The sequence below is a fragment of the Staurois parvus genome, unplaced genomic scaffold, assembly GCF_062004578.1.
Source record: "Staurois parvus isolate SC_StPar_1 unplaced genomic scaffold, SC_StPar_1.0 ptg000581l, whole genome shotgun sequence".
Lineage (NCBI taxonomy): Eukaryota > Metazoa > Chordata > Amphibia > Anura > Ranidae > Staurois > Staurois parvus.
In genome coordinates, this window is record NW_028318377.1 from 6,664,944 (window position 1) to 6,676,332 (window position 11,389).

The 11,389-nt window shown below is 44.4% G+C and overlaps 1 protein-coding gene and 1 pseudogene across 2 annotated transcripts in view; both read left to right on the plus strand.

Annotated features, from left to right (window-relative positions):
* Positions 1–11,389, plus strand: part of ATOH8 (atonal bHLH transcription factor 8) — a 128,336-nt gene that overhangs the window by 72,003 nt on the left and 44,944 nt on the right. The gene's annotated exons all lie outside the window — the stretch shown is intronic.
* Positions 9,435–9,576, plus strand: LOC149450157 (U2 spliceosomal RNA; annotated as a pseudogene).

The window sequence follows — 11,389 nt, forward strand, 5'->3', positions numbered from 1 at the left end:
GTGAGGTCAGGAATCTGACTGGAGTAGAACTTGAATTTCAAATCCGACTGATGTCTGATTTGATCGGTTTGTTGAAATGGACACCAATTGCTCAGTTTTATTGTACCATGTATGGCCACCATTACAGTACTGCTCTCCATCTCGCAATCTGAATCCTGATGTACAGGGGATTACATATATCAGGGGTATCCAAACTTTCTAAACATAGGGCCAGTTTTCTGTCCATTAAACTTTTGGGGGGCCGAACTGTGGCCATTGGGAGTAGAAATTGTCCCAGCATCAGTGGGAGTAAACAATGCATCTTTGGCATTACGGGGAGGAATAGTGCCCCTTCATTGGTGTAAGTGGGAGGAATAGTGCCCAGTTGTTGGTGTCAGTGGGAGGTATAGTGCCCAGTTGTGTCAGTGAGAGGAATAGTGTCCCATCATTGGTGTCAATTTGAGGAATGGTGTCCTATTGTGTCAGTGGGGGGAAATAGTGCTCCATCAATGGTGTCAGTGAGAGGAATAATGCCCCATCCTTGGTATCAGTAGGAGAAATAGTGCCCCATCAATGGTGTCAGCGGGAGGAATAGTGCCCAGTTTTGTCAGTGAGAGGAATAGTGCCCTATCATTGGTGTCAGTTTGAGGAATGGTGTCCTATTGTGTCAGTGGGGGGAAATAGTGCCCCATCAGTGGTGTCAGTGGGAGGAATAGTGCCCCATCCTTGGTATCAGTGGGAGGAATAGTGCCCCATCAATGGTGTCAGTGGGAGGAATAGTAACCCATCATTTGTATCAGTGGGAGGAATAGTGCCCCATCATTGGTGTCATTGGGAGAAAAAGTGCCTCATTGTGGATGTCAGTAGCAGTAATTATGCCCCATTGTTGGTGGGAGGAAAGGAATAGTGTCTTGTATCAGTAGGAGGAAAGTGTCCCAAGGGCCAGATAAAAGTAAGCAAAGGGCCACATCTGGCCCCCGGACCCCAGTTTGGAGACCACTGTAACTGCATCGCGGAAGAGTGAGGTCAGGGATCTGACTGGAGCAGAACTGGCAAATCCTTTGGCAGGTTAAACCATTTACAGATGTGTATTTAGTTACTTGCCTAAAGTTTTATGCTGGGAGACAACCCCTGCCCTTTAAAGTAATTCTAAAAGCTTGTTTAAAATGAAAAAAAAAAAAAACAGCAGTGGTTTTGCACAGAGCATCCTGAATCCTCCTCTTCTTGGGTCCCCCACAGGCTCTCCTGGCCCCTCCCTCCTGTCGGTTGCCCCCACAGCAAGCACCTTGCTATGGGGGAACCCACTGTTCCATGTGTCCATTCACACACGGAGCTACAGCTCGGCCCCCTCTCTCTTCTCATTGGCTCACTGACTGTGATTGACAGCAGTGGGAGTTGATGGCTCCCGCTTCTATCTCAGCCAATGAGAAGAGGGAGTCCCAGGATAGTCGAGACTCCAGTGTACATCACTGGATCTAGGGGGGGCTTAGGTGAGTATTAGGGGGGGGCTGGGGTGGATGCTGCACACAGAACAGAACCTTGAACCACTTTAATAATTCCATGACTATCCTTTCATATAATCTGAATTCTAAAGTCATTCTAAGGGTGTACGCCCCGATTAATTCTGGGTAGACATCTTTTTCCCACTGCATCCTTTCTCTTCTGGAGAGACCCGAACCTTCGGCATGAAGAGTCCAGGGCAGTTTAAACTGTTAAATGTCAGCGTGATACATTCTTTACCATGTCACATAAATATTTAGATCCTCACGGCACCACATCACTAGAGAATATCCATTTTTCTGAGATCTCCAAAAAAATAACAGAGTAAGCTTTTAATCCCCGTGCCTTTCAAGGAAAAACAAGCAGTGAACTTCCAACAAATCTGCGGGGATTTATAAGACACCGGATCAAAGATGGAGTTATGTTAGACAGCTGCATGACGCAGCGGGGGAAGGGACCGCACGCTTTATGGAGGAACTGGAGTGAAAGTATATAACGAGTCGGTGTTATTGTCATTTATCCGAAAGCGTTTTTTTTAATTATTATTATTATTTTATTCTTTGCCATATTTATAAAATGGTATTCTTAAACCTTTTTTACCGCCATTGTAACGAAAAATATGCATCAGCACCGTGAGTGGTAACAGCCAATCACAGTGGTAACATAATAAGGAACTCCACCTCCCAGCGTTAAGGTCCACTTCCCAACATGCTGACTGAGCTGCCACCATGATGGCGGTGGGACAGCTTCTGATCATGTGACCACTGTGACAGCCAATCACAGTGGTAACATAATAAGGAACTCCACCTCCCAGCGTTAAGGTCCACTTCCCAACATGCTGACTGAGCTGCCACCATGATGGCGGTGGGACAGCTTCTGATCATGTGACCACTGTGACAGCCAATCGCAGTGGTAACATAATAAGGAACTCCACCTCCCAGCGTTAAGGTCCACTTCAGGGGTTTAGTGTTGAATTCCAGGCAAGCAGGTAAATAAACAGGTGAAATCTACATGGGACCCAACAAAGAAAATGTATATGTTCTTTCATTCCTGAGATTTACACAGCTCTGTTAGACAGCACAGCTAGCCTGGTAACCCAACATTTCTCTACTACAGTTACATAATACATACACATAATTAGGTCTTAAACCTTTGAAAATGTGCACGAGCACGAAACGCATTAGGGAGGAGCCCAGCCAGTGAGGTCACACTGCACAGGCCACGAGGAAGGTCGGCAGCCATCTTTGTCACTGTTACATTTGCCAGATGTGAGTGCATTGCTTTACATGTATACTTTTTGCCAAATTTCTGAATAAAATACTGCACTATTAGAGATCTTTTCTCTGGCTCGTTTGTTTACGAGCCCCTTAAGGTGGATTCCTGTTCTTTTCCAATACCTATGACTGGTCTCCAATATACTGGATGGGATTTATCCTGGAGCCTGGAGAGTAGCAGTTTGCTGATTACCTGATGTCCTGACGTGTGGCAGATGATCCTCTGAGTTACCTTTAGAATCCAGATGACCAGGAGTGGTGTAATTTACTTCTGGGTAGTGCAATAAACATTCATTTTCCAGCCACTGGAGTCATGGAATTCACTCTATGATGTTTATTGGACTTTAAATCCATTTATATTTGTGTCACTTTTGCACTTTATGCGTCAAAATAAAACGTTATTTTCACCATCAGATATAGCGCTCCACAGCGCATGTTTTCACGGTTATTACATTATATAGATATGTTGATATATTTATTTATTTACTCATCATCTGACTAGCGCTGCATTTACGATTATTGACTTAATATAAGGATTTGAGGTTTGACCTTTATGCTAGCAGCTTACTCTTTTTTACCTAGCGCTCGTTTAACCTATTATTTTACATAACTAGGTCTTGTCCTTGCCCCCAGCCTGTGATTGGACAGTGAATGTGAAGAAGCAGACTGATGGGCCAATTTCTCCATCACTCTGCTCTCTTCTCCTATCAGCATGCCCCTTGTTAGCACTGCAACACAACTGATTGGCGCCTTGTGCTGCTGTACAGGGGATTGCAAAAGGCTGATACTAAACCTTATTCAGTTTCTTGTACTACTTATTTTTAAACATAACACTAAAGGGTCTATTTATAAAACATTTATTGGACAAATGTCACAGGCATTCTTGCATGCTTAACCTGTAATTTTTGTAATAGATGAATTCCTATGATTGTTAGTCCCATCTAGTGGCCAAAATGTAGGATATTTTTCTGAAATACCTCAATCAGAAAATATATTGCATTTTGGCCAATAGATGGAGTTGGCGATTCTAAGAAAGAACATTACAGTGCTTGTAAACCTCAGACAAGAAATATGAACAAAGCATATCCCTCTATAGTGTGTACTTTTGTCAATTAAGAGCACTGAGTATCATTTTTGTCTTCTGCCTCTTTCCTATGCTATCATCCTGAATCACTTCTGACAAGTTTTCCTGACAGCAAGAGAAAAAAAGGTGACAGAGGAGGGACATCCAGCAGATTGACAGCCTCAGCTCTTTTCCTTCGTGGAGGGGGGGGGGGGGGGGGGGTGTCTCCTTCCTGCAATCAGCTCTTAGAACTCTTCTCACTGAGCTCTGCAGTGAGTAACGTTGGCTCTCCGCCCTCTTTTTCTGGACTCTCAGCAATCTTTATAAATTCAGTACTTTGAACAGATGCAGGGAAGAGAAGAGTTCACATAAACAGGTACAACTTATGTAGAAGGATTTGTTTCATTTCTGTTTATCCCCTGAGGCCAGTCACTTCACAGGGTATATGGAAGGGTTTACAACCACTTTAACCCCTTGGTGCCGGCACCTCCCAGCCCTTTAACCACCTCCCGTCTGGCCGTTGTATATAAACGGCCGGACAGTGGCAGTGCAGGGTTGGTTGGCTGTTTATAAACGGCCTCCCCATCCCCTGCTTGTGCACGCTTCCTGGGAGCACCCAGCACTGCGATCCGGTGCCCGCTGTGTCCTCCGGAACGGTGTACAGGGCCTCTGTGTGAGGTCCCGATCATGTGATCACTGATTGGCCAATCAGTGATCACATGCAGAGTAGTAAGCAAGATGTCACTTCTGACATCATTGCTTACTACGTGTGAAATCTGTGAATGATCACAGAGATCACATGGTACAAGGCTATTCACAACAGCCTTGTACCATGTGAAAAGCTGTCACCAATCACAGCTCACACAATAGTTCTCAATAGCTGCAAGAATGCAGCCAGAGAGAAGGAGAAATGATTGCTTTTACAGCCTTTATGGGTGTAAATCAATCAGTATAAAAAAAAAAAATAACTTCATCATACTGTACTGCTAGGGTGACAGTATGTAGTTAAAAAAAACATAAATAAGAATATAAAAAAATTAAATACAAATGTTAAAAAAATGTTTAAAAATTATAATTTTTGGTTATAAACTAATTTGGGTGTTTTGTTTTTTTTTTTACTAAAAAGATAACGGAATACATTTTGGCCAAGATTTACAATGAAATATTATTTATTTGCAAAATTTTATAAGAAAAACACTTTTATTCAAAATTTTTAGACTTTTTCATTTACATAGCAAAAAAAAATTAAAATTAAAATTAATAAATACCACCAAAATATAAAAAAATACCATAGAATATCTGTCTCAAAAAAATGCTAAAAAAATTCATATGGCTACAGTGTTGCATGACCGCTGAAAATTGGCCTGGACAGGAAGGGGGTGAAAGTGTCCGGACTTGAAGTGGTTAAGGGGTTTCTGATCATGTGACTGGCGTGATTCTGTCACAGCAGTTACATGATTGGAAAGCTTCCAATCACAAGTAGGGAGCGGGAGCTTTCCATTAGCCGCTGGTAACTGTGCCGGGAGAGCGCAGGGCGCGCGCTGTCGGCAGAGCTCTGCCTATCTCTAGATCCGCATATATGTGACCTCTCGGTGTTAAGGCTCACCTGTCGAGAGGCCGGTGGGAGGGACTTAAGGTAAAACATGTCCTGCCTTTAGAACCACTTTAATTTTCCCAGCAGTGAGGCATCCCCCCCCATGCCTCCTCATGCCCCCCATTGGACTGTTTTGCATCATTCCCTTTTTGCTAGTTTTAAACAGATCAGAACGGCTGCCATTTTTTTTGTCACAATACCATGACTTTTGTAGGTCATTTGTACATTTTACCTTAAAATAAGAATGCAGGTCCAGTTTTCCCCTTTCTGAATCCAAAGCAACGTTTCTCCACAGGGGTGCTGTTTGGGTCCTCCTGGGGTTCCGCAAATATTGGATGCAGATTGTCCTGGATCAGCATTATGCATTGCCATAGTGCGGGCTGGCCAGCAGCACCATAACACCCTATGGAGATCTAGGCCAGGATGCATGGGGTCCCACCCACACCATGACAGTGCATGGCACTGATCCAGGGCAGGTGGCATGCAGGGCCGTCCCCAGAATTCAGGAGAGGATGGAGTGCATCTCCGTCCACCTCCACCCTTCTGCCATGCTGCTAGGGTAAGTGAGGACTGATGTGACCAAAGGATTCTATAATGGGAGGTCGCTGCTGACTGATGGGGAGACATTATGGGGGAGGGCTGTGATATGATGGGGGGGGGGGCTCTGACGTGAAGAGAGGGGCTCTCATGTGAATGGAAGCTTCTGATGTTAATTTCATCAAGGCAGTTGCGTGCATTGTCCCAGGCCTATGGACTATTCCTATTGATAGACCGTAATCAGGGGCGGACTGACAACTCATGGGGCCCCCGGGCAATAGTGGATCATGGGACCCCTGTGTCCTTGCCCACACTCAAAGCACACCCAAAAAAGCCTATAAAAAAGGTAACAGGGGCATTTCATGGGGCCCCCTACTGACCTCAGGCCCTCGGGCAGTGCCCAAGTGCTTGAATGGTCAGTCCGCCCCTGACCGTAACATTTACATTAGGGATGCCTCCAGATTTTGTGTACTTTTAAAGGGTGCCTTGAATGAAAAATAGGTTTTGGAACGCTGATCTAAAGATTCATTTTTACCCTTACTATATTTTTATTGGTTCTTGTCATAAAGAAGAACTGCCTCTTCTGCTTGAAGCCACCAATCAGCTTCAGACTTCCAGAAAACAATCCGATGGCTGGAATCTGAAAGTCTAAGCCTGATTGGTGCCTGTGAGAACACAAACTGTTCTTAATTCATGTCTGTAAATGGGGCTTTATATTTTGATTTTTAAATTTGATTTTGAGAGCGAGGATTCATTAATTTCCATCTCCATTTAGTAAATATGCCATGATGGGATTGCAGAGAGACGGTAGTGCTAGCAACCAGATTAAGTGCGCCGCTTCGGCAGCAGAGTTTCCAGAGAAAACATTTTATCATCTTGGCAACAATGTACACGTTCTTGAAAAAAAAGTGGAGCTTTATCCGCAACATATGAAAATGTTTGTCTTTTAACCTTTCGTTGGCAGAGCTCCCTGTTTGATCTTAAATTCATTTTCCATCACTGAGACTTCAGTGGGACACAGGGGCTCCACCTACAACAGCAGGAAGAGGGAGAGGGGGCCATGGGTGGCATGGTGGGGAGGATGAGGTCAGACAGTCCTCTGAACAGATTTTGCACATTGAAACTCCAGAGATAAATAATTCAACCTACCAGCACCAATCCATGATTGAGATGTTGGTTGTTGGTGGACTAGGCTGTAAAGATCACATTGGGTCGTAGAACACAGTGTACACAGTGTGCTGTGTATTCATCTGCAGCCAAGTCCATCTTCATGCAACCTCTGGCCAGGAGAGTGGACCTCCATGCCTATTATTAGAGGTTGTGAATTGGCTTCATTTTGCATGGATGTAGCTAGGGCTTTGTAGTTCCTTCCACTGCTGATCTATCTAGAAAAATCTATTTGTCTACAGCTGTGTGAACTGCATCTTATGGATTCTTTTTAAAGAATCTGTCCATCTCAAACTATTTCACTTTTTGTTGGATTTGGACTTTTTGTTTTGTTGGAGTTCTCAGGCCTGTACACCTACTGAGGCTATAATGAGGCGCTTCCAGAGATTGCAGCTCTTGAAGTGAGACCACTAGATATCACCCTCGTGACTTCCTGGAGCAAATGTGACAACATAGGGTAATAAGTGGTAACTCACCAAATAATATGGACAATTTTGTATAGGTCTATATTCTTTTGGTGTTATAAAGAGGATGCCCAAGTCATCTCCAACTGATGTCTCCTAGTTTCTGATACAATAAGCCTCTGGAAACTGATCCTCGAAGATGACATCAAACATTGTTTATACAGTGAGGCTCCTCCAGTTTGGAAGGTACCTGACACCATGCGCAGGGTGGGTCTTTGACCGTGCTACAAGAGTATATTGACCTCTTAAAGTCTGAGGTCCACCAGATATCGCCATCTTGTCTTTCTGGAGTAAACATGCTCATCGTCATAGGAAAACAGTGATATCTTACCAGTTGATTGGACGCAGATTTTATAGGGCGCTATGCTTTTGTTGCACGGTTGAAGAGCCACACTTTGCACAACCTCAGCTGTTGGCCAAGCACCTGCCAAGCAGTCAAGGAGGAGCATGAGGGACTGCAATGGATGTAGAGTGTTTGGCGCTATCTTGAGAGGATCCGTTTTTAGAGGTTTCCAGAGGTTGGAGATGACCTGGGGATCCATTTTATTACAGAAAAAGCAGGCTGACTGATAAAGTTTTGGGGTCCAACTATCTGATGAGTTATCACTTTTCACCCTATACTGGTGGTTGTGCTTGCTCTAGAAAGTCACAAGGGTGATATCCAACAGCCTCAGTGCAAGCACTGCAATCTCTGGAAAATTACTTGAAGGACTGCATGTATTATTACTTTTGCATGCTGTTGTCTTATTATTATTTTGTACATTCTGGGAGGCTTCAACTGTCCTTGCAGTATTTTTTTTATATCATGGGGACTATAACAGAAGGAACTGCAACATACAAAGGTCCTGGGTCTGAACACACAAAACTCCCAGGATGAACTTGAACATGGACATTTTTGTGTTGGAGTGTCTAAGACAGCCTTTCTCAACCTTTTCAACACAAAGGAACTCCTGAAATAACTTTCAGTTAATCGGAAACCCCATCTAAAAATTACCAAATCTACAGTTCACAGTACATTAGTGTGATGTAATATAAAAAAATTACTCCTTCACTGCCAATCCTCTAATAGCAAAATAAAACAAGTGTCCTATTCTATATAAAAACCAGGTGTCCCTGACACCACACGTGTTCCCACATCAACAGACATAAAATATTAATATGGTGCCGCACTGTAAATTAAATACACCAAACAAAATTGAAACACAAAGTGTACAAAACAATCCAAAGCTTAATATGAAACCTAAAGTGATAAAAAAGTCAGTAGTGTGAACTTGATTTTAGAGTCCTTATAGTCCTTTTACAGTTAGAATGTGACACCACAAATTCAGTGCTACACATCAAGCATCTGAAACACTTGTGCTCCCCACTGTGAGAATCGTGCTCTCACCTGCAACGTTAGACCCAACCCACATAGTATAGGTTATGGTGTGCTTAAACCCTCCTTTCCAGGGGTATTCGGTAGGCTTTAGGTCACTCTCACAGGTGCAATCCAGTATCCATCACTTCAACCACTGTAGGTGTTTTCCTCTTTAAGGGATCAAAACCCTGCTTGGCCATTCGAATATGCTCAGAACAAATAAAAAAACACCATAGTGTGGAACTCAAAATGAACCCATTTATTAAAGATATTTCTCTCACATATGCTAAAAAAAAAAAGAGCATAGCGTTCACATTAATACTGGGGATACTGCAAATTCCCTGTCGGCGCTGTACCGAGCAAACCACCTGGAGCGGGTGACATCATCGCGCAAACCATAAGCAGAAGTGGGCTTTTGTTTTTTTGGGGTTTTTTAATTTTTTGTTTTATTTTTTTTCCTCTTCTTTCTCTTGTATTTCAGCATTACTATTCAGTTTCTCTCGCTTCTCGGCCTTTTGGCTAAGATCAAGTGTAGTATCTGTTCTTATCAGTGTCCAGTGGGGGTGCTCCCGGCCATTCTAGCTTTGCGGGGATAGCTGTTGTATAGTACCCTGTAAACTGGGGCCCGTGAGTAATTCCCCCGAGAAGACCGGAAGGACCCAGTACCTCCTGATTTGGATGGATCTACCTTGTCTGGCCAGGGGCTGGGAAGGCAGAAAGTCCGCAAACTCAGTGCCCCCTGAGTAGATGCTCTCAGGGGTGCCACTAGTAACACCTGGGTGTGGGACCCCACAGTGTGAAGATGGCACAAGGTCACTGTTTTTCACTCTTTTTGCACAAGCGCCCTTAGGACCAGGCCTTTTGGCTAGGACCAGGGCAATTTTTGCTACAGGCCTCAGGGCCTGGTCTGTGCACAATTTGGCACGGTCCACTTTTTTATTTTCTAATTATTTAATTTATTATCACTCCCACGTTTTGTCACTTTTTCTTACTTTTGTGTGTGTTTTCTACAGGATGGAGGGTGTGGGTCCTCGGGCCTACCCTGAAGTCTAGGGGGAGGATGTGTGGCCTTTTCATTCCTTCCTCCCCTGATCCCTAGGGGGTTTTCTCTTCGGGAGAGCCCCCTGACCAAGTACTAGGTGTCCGGCTTCGGCTGGACACAAGGAACGGTGGTCCACCAGGCCTTTTGGCCAGGAGGACCAAATGGGAACCTTGTCCCTGTCAGGAGCTTTGTGCCCTGGGGGATCAGGGTAAGCGGTCCAAGCCACTTTAGGGGTAGGACACAGCACACCCCTAAGTGCACTTTTTCGTGTGGTGTTTTGCACTTGCACTTTTTTTATGAACACTTACGGGTTTTTTCGTTATAGTTGCACGTTTGCGGACTTATAAAAAAAAAAAAATTCAGTTTCTCGTGCAGTCTTCCTGTTTTGTAATCACTCATACACACCTGATTCTTTTTGCACAGCCAATGATGCATATATATTTCCTAGCTTCTCACATCCTCACTACCTCTGTGGCCAAGCCCCGGTAGGCAAGGCGAAATGCGCCAGTACGGCGGCTGAGGCCATTCCTCAACATTGGATTCCTGGGGTCGGATGAGCAGCATCCATCCCTTCACTTATATTGGCTAACACTGGACTCATGATCCCCTCTTCTCACTTGCCGGTGGCGTGATCCTTTTCCTTCCATCCATAGCTTGAAGCGGCTCCAGTGGTGTATTTAGGTTTTGTGCTGCCCTAGGCAACACAAAAATCGTCTTCCCCCATGGACACCGACCAACACAACCCCCCTTCCCCCTCCTGCGGAAAGACAATGACATTGACCAACATCCTGCCCCCCACCAAGGAGAGCCTTCCACTGCCCCCCCCCCCCCAGCGATAGAGAGACACTCATCTTCACAGCACCGTACATCCCTAGGAGCGAGAGCCAGGCTCTACATACACCATCAAGCAGCCCACAACATCTCTCGTTTCCCACCTGGCTCCCATGGTGCACGTGTCCCTTCCTTCATCCATTCTTCTGGGTGGGAGGTGCTGCCCCCCTGAAAAATGCCACCCTAGGCAAGTGCTTTGTTTGCCTAGTGATAAATACGCACCATAAGGTATACTTTTCAGAAGTGCAGCACCGACAGGGAATTTGCAGTATCCCGAATTATGATATGCATACAAGGAGCAGGGCCCTCCTAACCCTCTTGTATTGAACTGTATTGTTACTGTATTGTCTCCCGTTATATTGTAAAGCGCTGAGCAGACTGTTGGCGCTATATAAATCCTGTATAATAATAATAATGCCATACTTTTTTGTGAGTGCAATATCTTTAATATCTTTAACACATGTGAGTGCAATATCTTTAATACATTTAGGTTTAATAAATGTGATATCATTGCTCAAGGAACCCCTAGCAACCTCTGGAGGAACCCTGGAGTTCCACGAAACCCAAGTTGAGACTGACTG